Here is an 11,597-nt window from a genome sequence, read left to right on the forward strand (position 1 = left end):
CCCTCATCTTGATGGGAATGCCACTAGGATTCCTGTATCAGATGGGGCTCTCCAGAGAAACAGAGTCAGTAGAATATGTGCATATGAAGAGATTTATTTCAGGGAATTGGCTTGCATGATTTTGGGGACTGGAAAGTTTGAAATCCGCAGGGCAGGCCGGCAGTCTGGAAACTCTTGGGCAGCAACTGATGTTGCAGTCTTGAGGCAGAATTTCTGTTTCCTCGAGGAAACCTCAGTGTTGCTCTTAAGGCCTTACATCCGATTGGATAGGGCCAACGCACGATATCAAGGACAATCTGTGTTACTAAGACAACTGATCATAGATATTAGCCTCTCTACAGAACACGCTCACAGAATCACCTAGATTAGTGTTTGATTGTATCACAGGAAACTATAACCTAGTAGCTAAAGTGACACATAAAACTGTCCTAGCCCCTCATTAAACAAGAGGCCACCTTTGGAGCTGAGGCCAATGTTTCATCATGTAAAGCAAGTTTCCATCTAGTCCAGTTTATGAAAATGTTTAAAATAAGCAGTGGTTGTGGCCTAGCACATTGGCTCATGCCTGAAATCCCAGCACTTTGGGAGACTGAGTCAGGAGTTTGAGACCAGCCTCCCTTGAGGCGTGAGTTTAAGACCAGCCTGGACAGCATAGCAAGACCCCATCTCTACAAAAATAACAATTAAAAAATTAGCCAGGCGTGGCGATACATGTCTGTAACCCCAGCTACTCAGGAGGCTGAAGTGGGAGAATTGCTTGAGCCCAGGAGTTCGAGGCTGTGCAGTGAGCTATGATTGCGTCACTGCAATCCAGCCTGGGCGACAGAGCAAGACCCTGTCTCAAAAAAAGTTTGCTTAATTTAATCAAAAAGCATTTGATTTTCCTCTCAGGCTCTGTGGCTGTGAGGATCTGCATGATTGGATTCCAGTGAACCCTTGCATTGAATGGGTCCCCTCTTGAGCATGGTGTATCCTCCTTTGAATTTGCTTCTGGATCCTGCAAGCTACTATTTTGTTAGCACCACATTCATAAGTGTTCCTCTCCCTTTTTTTAGGCCACTTCCCAGAAATTGCTCCTGTCGCTTTCTCTTAGGTCTCAAAGGCCAGCGCTCAGTCCCACTAGCTGCATGGCAGGCTGGGAGCAACATCTTGTGGCCAGGTGCCCATGGCCCTAAGCAAAAATCAAGAATCTTATTTTGAAAGAGAAAGTGGGGAAGGGCTATTGGGAGGCACTAGCAGTCCCTGTCCCAGAGTCATTGTTCCTAGTTTGTAAATGAGGGACCAGCAAGGTCACACAGCAAGCCTGTGGCACTTACCCAAGGTCACACAGCAAGCCTGTGGCAGAGCTATGACTTGAGAGGCTAGGTCTTCCAGATACCAAGGTTGATGTCCCCAGGGGCCCACGATAATAACTGAGCAATCAATAGTATATGATAATAGAATAATCATAAGTCGCTGATGTGCCTAGTACCGTTCTAAGTGCTTCATATACGTGACTTCATTTCATCCTCACAAAAACCCTATGAGGTCGATACTCTTATTCTCCCCAATTCTCAGGTGAGGAAACTGAGGCATAAAGAAGGTAAGTGACTTGCAAAGGATAAGTAAGTGGCAGGACTGGGACTTAGACTCTGGCTGTCTAGTTCCAGAATGCACACTCTTAGCCACTGCAGGACCCTGCCTGTCGGTCTGCTGTTGCCCTTTCCTGCTCCCCTGACCCGGTGACCACAATGCCAGTGGTGGCAGCAACCACCAGAGCCTCTTCCCACCAACCTGGGTGCCACCCACCCTCATCACACCCACTTCCTCCCACTTCTACTGCCCCAGCACGCCCATCTTCTGTCTCTGCATCCTGCACATCATTTTTTTGTTGAGGTTTGGTTTTTGTTTTGAGACAGGGTCTCACCATGTAGCCCAGGGTGGTCTCAAACTCCTGGTCTCAAGTGATCCTCTCTTCTTAGCCTCCCAAAGTGCTGGGATTACAGGCGTGAGCCACCACATCTGGCCCTCATTCTTTGCAGTTCCTGTTTTGTCTCCCTTCACTCTGTTCCCTGGGAGACTCTCAAAGGCTCTATTTGCTGCCAAGGGACACAGCAGGGACAGGGCCTCAGCGGGCACCTGGGATTTCCCACACCCCACCCCACCCTCCACGGGCAGAGTGGGGGGTGGGTAGAAGGAGAGGCCTTGCCTTATTTATTTATTTATTTATCTAGTCCTGCCGGGCTCCACACCCCCCAAGCTGTTGTTTCCCACTGGGGAAGATGAAAAACAGCCTCAGACAATGCAGGACACATGGCCCCCACAGTTTAATTTCCTTTAATTCATTTTATATTGAACCAAATGATACTGTTTGTTTTTAATGGCAAACATTCAGCACGGAGGAGGGGTGGTCAGGCCTCCTCCTGGGGAAATGGGGAACACAGCTGCTATTCAAATTCCTGCTCCCTCTCCTGTCCTCCCCAGGCCTCAGCACTGGGCCCTTGGAAATCGATTTCCAGGTTGAAAGATGATCCCTTTCACCAGCTCAGATGGCCACTGTCTAGAGAGCTGGTCTGGCCCCGCCCCAACTGCCGCTCCTCCTAGGATGGCCGCTGCCCCTTCTAGGACGGCCGCCCTGTCCTGAGGCCACCCATCTCCAGGGATGACTGGATGCAGGACCTGGGGCCGAGGCATGGCTGTTCTTGGTGCCCCACTCCCCCCTGCTCATCTCTGATCATCCTGGGCAGGCCCCTGCCCAAGCCAGACTGGTCCAAGACCCTCTCCCAGGAATTGAGGAACAGAGGCTGGACCGGGAGAGAGCTGCATGCATTCATTTATTCATTCCGCACCTGGGAGCAGAGTCATGGCTGCATCCCAGTCCTGTGGTGGCAAAGGCTGACTTGAACCAGAGCCCCTGGTCTGTCACCTGCTTACGGAAGTTGGAGAGGCACTGAGGAGGGAAGAGGTCTTTCCCTTCCACGCTGAGGTTTCTAGGACTGGCCTTCCTGTGGCCTGAAGCTCCTGCACTTCTTGGAAGTCTGAGATCATCCAGAACCCTCCAGAAACCCCTTTTTGGTGAAGTGGGTGAGAGTCAGTTTCGGTTGTTGCAGGTAAAGAGAACTGGAATGTGCAGCCAGCCTCTTTGGGAAAACTTTGGCCTGCTCTTGGCTTTGGTGGAGGCCAGACTGAGGTAATGAATGCCCACTTTGGACATTCCAGAGACCCTTCCAGTTCTTGAAGGCTGGGCTCGGCTGCACTCCTGCCCTCTTGTGCACAGACTGTGAGACCCAGGAAGACCTTCTGACTTTACTGATGAGGAAACAGCCCCCAAGGGGGCAGTTCTGGGTCCCATGATTTATCCATCCATGTATTCATTCTGTGAATATTCACTGGACACCAACAGAGTGCCAGGCACCATGTGGGGCATAGGGCTCCCAGACCCAGGAATTTCCAGCCCAAAGCTCACAGGCCAAGAAGCAGTAACGCAGGGCCCTCTGGGAAAACAGAGACGAGGCACCTAACCAGTCCCCGCAAAGTCTGCCTAGAGCTCAGACCTGAGTTTCAAAGCAGGGCTGGGAGTTGGCCAAACATCAGGAAGCCAAAAAGAACATGCCAGGGACAGGGAACCACCAGGTCACGGCACAGACAGGAAACAGTTTGGCATGGGCATGTTTCCAGGTAACCCATGAGCATCTCACCCTCGCTCAACTCTGAGCTCCATGCGGGCAGGGGTGGCGCCTGCCATGCTCATTTTGTGCCCCCGGCTCGTGATTCTCAATGGATGAGCTAGTGTTGGTGGTCGCTATGGATTTGCACACAGGGCAAGGCCAGGGGCTGTGGTCTTGGCTCCAGATCCCACGAAAAGTCCGCGAAGTGCTGATTATTTAGCTCATCTCCAACTAATCGGTGAGGGGGCCAGCCAGGCTCCCTGAGGTGGCCTTGGAGGAGTCCCCTTCAGCTCCTCCCTCCGGGGCTGGGGGCGCTGAGTGGTCAGGGCTGCCGCTCTATGGGCTCCTGCAGTTTGCTTCCACCAGGGTGGGTGGGTTGGTGGGGCTGCCCTGCCCCCATATTGTCCCCAGATGTTCCTCCTTCCCTGAGGAGAAAAAAGGGGTGCAGGACTAGACTTTGTCTCTAGGGAGCCCACTGAGGACATTTGTCAACTATCAGCTTGTCCAGGAAGGCTCCAGAGTGGACAGGAGAAGCTTGGGCTCTGGAGTCAGGTGGATCTGAGTTTGAATCCTGGTTTTGCTGTTTCCATGGGTATCACCTCCAGCCAGTCACCTCCTCTCTCTGGGCCTCAGCTTCCTATCTGTAAAAAAGAATCAAATCTGCCGGGCATGGTGGCGCACAGCTATAACCCCAGCTACTCAGGAGGCTGAGGTGGGAGGATCGCTTGAGCCCAGAGGTTCAAGACCAGCCTGGGCAACATAGCGAGACAACCCCCATCTCAAAAGAAAAAAAAAGGCCAGGCACAGTGGCTTACACCTGTAACCCTAGCACTTTGAGAGGCCAAGGCAGGAGGATTGCTTGAGCCCAGGAGTTTGACATCAGCCTGGGTAATATAGTGAGACATCGCCTCTACAAAAAATAAGCCAGGCGCAGTGGCACATGCCTGTAATTCCAGATTCTCAGGAGGCTGAGGCAGAAGGATCGCCTGAGCCTAGGAGGTCGATGCTGCCGTGAGCCGTGATTATGCCACTGCACTCCAGCCTGGGCGACACAGTGAGACTCTGGTCCCAAAAAAGAAAGAATTCTGTTTACATTTCGGGGCCTTAGCGGTAGACTGGGTGAGTTAAAAAATAAATTGAGGCTACATGGGAGAAGGACTTTCAGGAGTCGCTGGCACCTGTGGCAGTCAGTATGTATGTACTTTTTCTTTGTGTGTGACTCCCATGAGAAAAGCCAGGCCCTGTTGCCTGCAGCTGAGCAGCACACCTACACTTTGCTGGCCTCTGGCTCTTCTCCTGGGGCCCAGAAGTGCCAAGGTCAGAACCTTGACTGTGCCAAAGAAAGGAGGAAATGCTACCCTTGCTAATGACCTGGAGGTGCCAGCCCTAGGCTGGGTGTTGGGGAAGCCTGGGTTTGAATCCTGGTTTTGCCACTAGCTATGCATCTTCAGCTAAGAGAGTTCTCAGTGTCGTCTCATCTGTGTGTGTGTGTGTGTGTGTGTGTGTGACTGATATGACCTAACTCCAAGAGGATCCCAGGGAGGACAGACAAGGTCACGAGATGGGTGAGTTTTCAGTGCTGAACAATCACAGCTGCAGGGTAAGACCTGACCCTACCTCCAAGGGCCAGTGGATAGGTGTGTGTGTCGGGGGGAGGAACAAGAGAACAAGGACAGGACAGAGAGAGATGGTCCTTTTGAGCACTTGCCTGGCCTCCGCCTCTCTTTCTAACCTGACACCCCATACTCCTGTTCTTGTTCTCTTACCTTCAGGCCTTCGCAGTTGCTGTTCCCTCTGTTGTCTCCCTACCCTCCAGCCCCATTGCCCTCAGGTCTGTGTTTAGATATCATGGCCACTGGAAAGCCTGGACCTAGCTCTGGCCCCAGCTGGGGGTGGGTGACGCCTGTGCGCTCCCAGGCCCCTAGGCTACACGTGTTTTGAATGCACCAAGTGGTGTTGTGGTTGCTGGTTTATCTCCCGACTAGACTTCAAGCTTGTGAGATCAGGCCCCTTGTGTGTTTCATTTCATTCCCAGCACAGCTCACAGTAGATAGTAGGTGCTCAAACACACACGCTGAAAGTAAGGAGAGTGTTGCAGAGGCATATTCTCCCAGAAGCAGGCAGTGTGAATTTGGTTGCAGAGGTCTACCAGACTTGGAGCCAAACAGATAGGTTCTGTCTCGCCTGTTTCACTTGTTAGAGGTGGACTAGGGTGGTCAGTAAGCTTCTCTAAGCCTCAGTTTCCTCATCTGTATCATGGGACTGCCGATCATACCAATGTAAAGATTAAACAGGATCATGCCTTTCAATTCCTGCAGCTCAGTAAGTGGCATCCTCAATTTATTTAGTGAATAAACAAGGAAGCAGAGGAAAGGGGGCCTTGGAGAGCATGGCCCAACCCCTCCTCCACCATTCCCTAGGAGTGAATGATGATAGTATAATTGTCATGATAACATTTCATAAGCCAGTCACTGTTGTCATTCATTCAACCAATATATTTTTGTTTTTGTTTTTGTTTTTGAGATAGGGTCTCACTCTGTCACCCAGACTAGAGTGCAGTGGTGTGATCATAACTCACTGTAACCTCGAACTCTTGCGCTCAAGTGATCCTCTCACCTCAGCCTTCCAAGTAGCTGGGTCTATAGGCGCATGCCACCACACCCAGCTAATTTATTTATTTTATTTTTTGTAAAGATGAGTGTTAGGGTACAGATAGGGTGAGGGTAGATGGGTGGAGAGGGACGCAGCACCGCTGGAGCCGGCATGCCAGAGGTGTGCGCTAACACTCAGAGATCTGAATAATGCAAAGAACTGCAACACACAAAGAGGTGAAAGAAGAAAAGATTTATTTAAGAAAGGTTCACTTCCCACAGACAGGAAGTAGGCCTATACTCAGGTGAGTCTACATAGCGGGCCTACACTCTAGATGAGTGTGGCACCATAGCTCCCCGAGTCCTGGCTTAAAGCCTCTCCCCTGGAGATGTTGCAATCACGGAGACGTGACTGCCATGACTTCCTTATTGACCACCTGCGAATGTCTTGGAGACCCTGTGACACAGAGACCCATTAATATCTGTCCATCTTATCATAGCCCCTAGAGAAGGGCAAGGATTCTAGTGCTCCTGTACATTCTTGAATGACATTCCTTAGAGCTAATGGAGGGTGCACTTATGCGTTCCCAGCAGGCAATCCCATGGGATTCTTGACTTACCTGTAGACAGTGCCCAATTTACTGGAAGGTCAAATCCTCTCCTGCTCCCCCTCTGAGAGGTCACAAAATCCTGCGATCTGCATAACTTTTGTAATTACAAGTTTCGGGACTTGTACAATTCTTACCTAATGCATGATGTCTTAGGCCTTGTAAATTCCCTTTACTCTAGGCAAGCTTGATTACCGCTATGAGATACCTCTGATATCTGGCTCCAGGAAGTCTGTGTTTCTGAAAAGACAAAGTCGGCAAGGTTAATCTTTAAAGTATGTATTTCTCCAAAACATAGCTTCTACTTTCTCATCATTGTGTCAGGGTTTAAGAACAAGATGAAAAATGACTTCCCACTCTCGGTCTGTCCTTTCAATGAGGTCTTGCTATGTTACCCAGGCTGGTCTCGAACTCTTGGCCTCAAGCGAGCCTTCTGCCTCAGCCTGCCAAAGTGCTAGCATTATAGGCTAGCACTGTGCCTGGTAGCACCCACAATGTTTGGACCACCTACCCTGTGCCAGGCCCAGTACCAGGTCATGGGAATTCAGCAGTGAATAAGCAAAGTATCTACTTTCAAGGGACTTAACATAGACAAGACATTGAAATGAATATGTCGTGTGTCAGATGGAAGCAAAACAGGGAGTGTGGTGGTTGAGAAGCTGCTTTATACAGTAGCACGAGAAGGCCTTGCTGAGAAGGTAACATTCCTGCAAAGCCTTAAAGGAAGCAAGGGAGTGCACCATGCAGACATCTGAGGAAGAGTATTCCAGGCAGGGAAACAGCACATACAAAGGCCCTGAGGTGGAAACATGGCAGGCAGGGTCAAGGAGCAGAGAGCCAGAGTGTGCCTGGGCGGAAGAGGGGGCAGGCAGCTTCATGGGCTTGCAACCCCATGCTTGGTTTAATGCTCTGTTGTCTCCATCTGAAATTCTTAATTTTTGACAAGGGGCACTGCATTTTCCTTTTGCTCTTGGCACCACAAATTATGTAGTCAGTCGTGGTGGTAGGAGATACGGTCACACAGGTGGCAGGGACCACAGCATCAGTGGCCACTCTCAGGCTTTCTGGCCTCCTCCCATCCTGCCCACTCAGGATGCTCTGTCCACTGGATCTGGATGCTCTCCTTATGTTTCATTTGTCTTAGTTTCCTGTGGCTGCTGTAATCAGTGGCCACCAACATTGTGGCTTAAAACAACATAGATTTATATCTTCCCATTCTGGAGGTCAGAAGTCCAAACTCAGTGTCACTGGGGTCAAGTCAAGATGTTGACAGGTGGTTCCATCTGGAGGCTCTAGGGGAGAATCCGTTTTCTCACTTTATCCAGCTTCCAGCAGTTCCCTGCGGTCCCTGGCGCTGGCCCTTCCTCCATCTTCAAGGTGTCTCTCTCTCCCCACTCTGTTTCTGTTGTCACTTCGTCTTCTTTCCCTGATCCTCCTGCTTCCCTCTTATATGGACTCTTGTCATTACATTGGGCCCATCCAGGCAGCCTAGGATAATCTCCCCATCTCAAGATCCTTAGTTTAATCACATCTGCACAGGTGCAAACTCCTTTTGCCCTGGGAGGTAACAGATTCATAGGTTCTGGGAATTGGGATGTGGGCGTCTTTGGGTGGTGGTTATTCAACCTACCACATACCCACATTGCAGATGAGGAAACCGAGGCCCAGAGGGCTGATATGTCTTGGACAAAGTCACCCCCCAGCAAAAGGACAGATCCACAGTTGGGGCGCATGTCTGCCAAGTTTGAAGTCACGGGCTCTAGACTACCCGGAAAGGAGGTGCCCCCTGTCCATCTCTGTCTGTCTCCCTCCCTGCTTCCTTGTGCCTCTCCCCATTCCCTAGTGTTTGGGAAGGCAGCCGGGCTTGGGCAGTTTCGGCTCCGAACATGTGTGCCAAAGACTGTAGCTGACACGGGGACAGGTAATTTCACCCATCCACCTGGGACCAGGACAGAGGGAAGAGGCTGCCTTTCTACAGCTAACAGGATCCCAGGCCACTTCAGGCTTAATCATCAACACCTTATAATGAAACCTCTCTCGGGTCCTGGGAGCAAGGCCCTGTTTGTCAGGGAGCCGCTGATGCACAGTTGCTGGGGCACGTGGGCTGAGCCCTTCCTGTTCATGGGCCGATGCTCTTAGATCCAGAGAACCATGGCCAATGAAATTGGGTGCCTGCCTGCTGTTGTTGACGGTGGATTTCTGCTCACAGCCTAGCAACTCCTGTGGGACCTCAGCCCAGCCCCAAGGACTTTCTGTCAGCTGGTCCTTGGGGCCACAGCACCAGAGGGCAATCCCAGTCATTGGCATGCTTTCTGGCCTCGTTCTCCTGGGCATGGAAGCCAGGAGAGTAGAGAGAGGACCTTTGTAGGAATTTGGAGGTAGAAGGGAGAAGGTAACACACATTTTCATCAGCTCTGGTCTTTAATCATGAGTGTCAGGTGGTAGATGTGGGTAAGAGCATCCATGCTGACATCAGGCAGACATGGATTCAAATCCCACCTCTGCTACATCTTAGGCAAAATGGTGAACATCTCTGAAATGGTCTCAGTTTCCCTCATCTACAACATGGGAGCAATAATCGCCCCCACCCCACCTCATGGGGTTATTAATAGTTTATTTTCAAAGTGGGCAAGCAAATTTTCAGCTTGTGATAAAAAATATATATATACGTGTAAGGTACCAAAACAAAAAATACCCATGTAACCAGCTTAAAAAGTAGAAAATTACTAATTTCTTAGAAACCCCTGTACTCACCTCCTGGGTCGCACCCTCGCTCCACTTTGTTCATAAGAAATCCCTGAGTGTGTGGTCCCCATTCCCTTGTTCCCATGTGTCTGCTTTTTGTAGTTTTGATGTCTCCTTCCTTGCTGGGCTATTATTAAAGACCAAAGCAAGCATAAGCATGTGTAACCTTCTCTTTTCCATACCTAATTGCCTAAGTTCCTCAGATCTCCCTCTCCTCTCTGTTACCAACCGAGAGGAGTCCAACCAAGCAAGGACTCAGATGGTTGGGAAACCAGAACACCAAGTTTTCAGTACTATAGTAGATTTACAATCAATAGGGTCTGGCCCAGCACAGTGGCTCATGCCTGTGGGAGGCCTAGGTGGAAGGATCACTTGAGCCTAGGAGTTCAAGACCAGCCTGGGCAACCCAGTGAGACCTTGTCTCTACAAAAAATTAAAAAGCTAGCCAGGTGCAGGGGCACATGCATGTAGTCCCATCTACTCGGGCACAGGAGGATTGCTTGAGCCCAGGAATTGGAGGCTGTGGTGAGCTATAATGTGCCACTGCAGTCCAGCCTGGGCTATATAGAGTGAGACCCTGACTCAAATAAATAATATAGGCTCTGAGTAAACACCAGAAGGACTTTATTATGAGTAAAGTACATGTAACAAGGGGCTTGGACTTCCTAGAAAGTATGGAGTAAGCCCAAACTTTACACTCAGACAAACCTGGGTTTTTAATATCAGCACCACCCACCAGCCTGAGCCACTTTGCATTTACTCCAAAAATATTTGAGTGTCATACTGTGTCTATGACAGGCACCACATAGGTGTAGGGATACAATGGTAAGTGAAACAGACAGACCAAGTCAGAGTCCCTGCCCTCATTTAGTTGGGGAGATCACCGTTAAACAAACATACAGATATAGGTGTTGATAAGCATTAGGAAGAAAATAAAACAATTCATGGCGGACTCATTTAGGGAAACGGGAAAGGGCTTTCTCTGTGGGATGGCCATTTGAGCTGAAACTTGTATTCCTTGCACCTGACTTTGGTTTAAAAAAAAATTCATCTCTCGTCAGCAAACCAGGGCTTCCCAGCTCCGCCCTTAGTGACCGGCCCTGGCGCAGTGCCTGGCTCAGCACCACAGCAAGGTAGATGTCATTTCCCTTCCTTCTGGTTGTTCCTGGCTGTGTATAGAGATCTGCTGCTGGCAAGTTAGTTGTGAGGACCTCTAACAGGGTCTCACTGGGCCTTTTCAGTGGTTTGATGGCTGACTTTAAGGGGACTGAGAGAAGGGAGGTGTATTGTTCCCTGTCAACAGGAAGGCTTCATCTTTTTCTGGAGAAGGTGGTGTCGGTAATAGAAAGACTTGTAGAGCCAATTAGACCTGGGTACAAACCCCAGCTCTGCCAGAAGTCACCCCATCTCTTTTAGTGTTGTGTTCTCATCTGTGAAATGGCCCACATGAGTCCTCTCCGCTGGGCTTATGAGGAACAGTGACCGTCACCTTGTGGGCACCCAGCAAGCATGGCCATTACCACCGTTCCCGCCGGAGCAAGGAGAAACTAGGCAAAGGTGCAAAGGGCTGGGTAAAGGTAAGAAGAGATAGTCAAAGGGCTGATTAACACCATCTGGGTTTAAGTGCCTGCGCCGTCCATCCCTGGGTAGGTACAATGGGGCAGGGCCCTTCATCCCTCTGAGCCTCAGTTTCCTTAAAAGACAGGCTAAACTGCAGAACTCCATCACCCAGCGACTGCGAAGTCCTGCAGACAAGGCGCCCAGCACGGCCAATGGCCCAGAGCCTGGGGGGCCGGTGAGGTCACTCCCTGCCGAACACGTGGCCTTAGGGTGACATGTTCAAATAAGAGGACGGGGGGGAAGTGGGTGAGCAAAGTCGCGTCGAAAGAACGAGAAGGCAGCTTTGTCTTTCACAAACCGCGGCCTCCGTGGTCCGCGGAGGCCGAAGAGCCGAGGGCCCGGGGCCCGGCCCGGAGCCAGCGGAGCGGGGCGGCCTGGGGCGCGAG

General features: G+C 50.7%; 1 protein-coding gene across 1 annotated transcript in view; it reads left to right on the forward strand.

The window, feature by feature from the left end:
• RNFT2 (ring finger protein, transmembrane 2) overlaps positions 1-11,597 on the forward strand; it is a gene marked incomplete at its 5' end in the record, with an annotated part of 87,510 nt that overhangs the window by 47,364 nt on the left and 28,549 nt on the right. The window lies entirely within an intron of this gene.

The sequence above is a fragment of the Carlito syrichta genome, unplaced genomic scaffold (genome assembly GCF_000164805.1).
Source record: "Carlito syrichta isolate Samal-C Ts95f unplaced genomic scaffold, Tarsius_syrichta-2.0.1 Scaffold287762, whole genome shotgun sequence".
Lineage (NCBI taxonomy): Eukaryota > Metazoa > Chordata > Mammalia > Primates > Tarsiidae > Carlito > Carlito syrichta.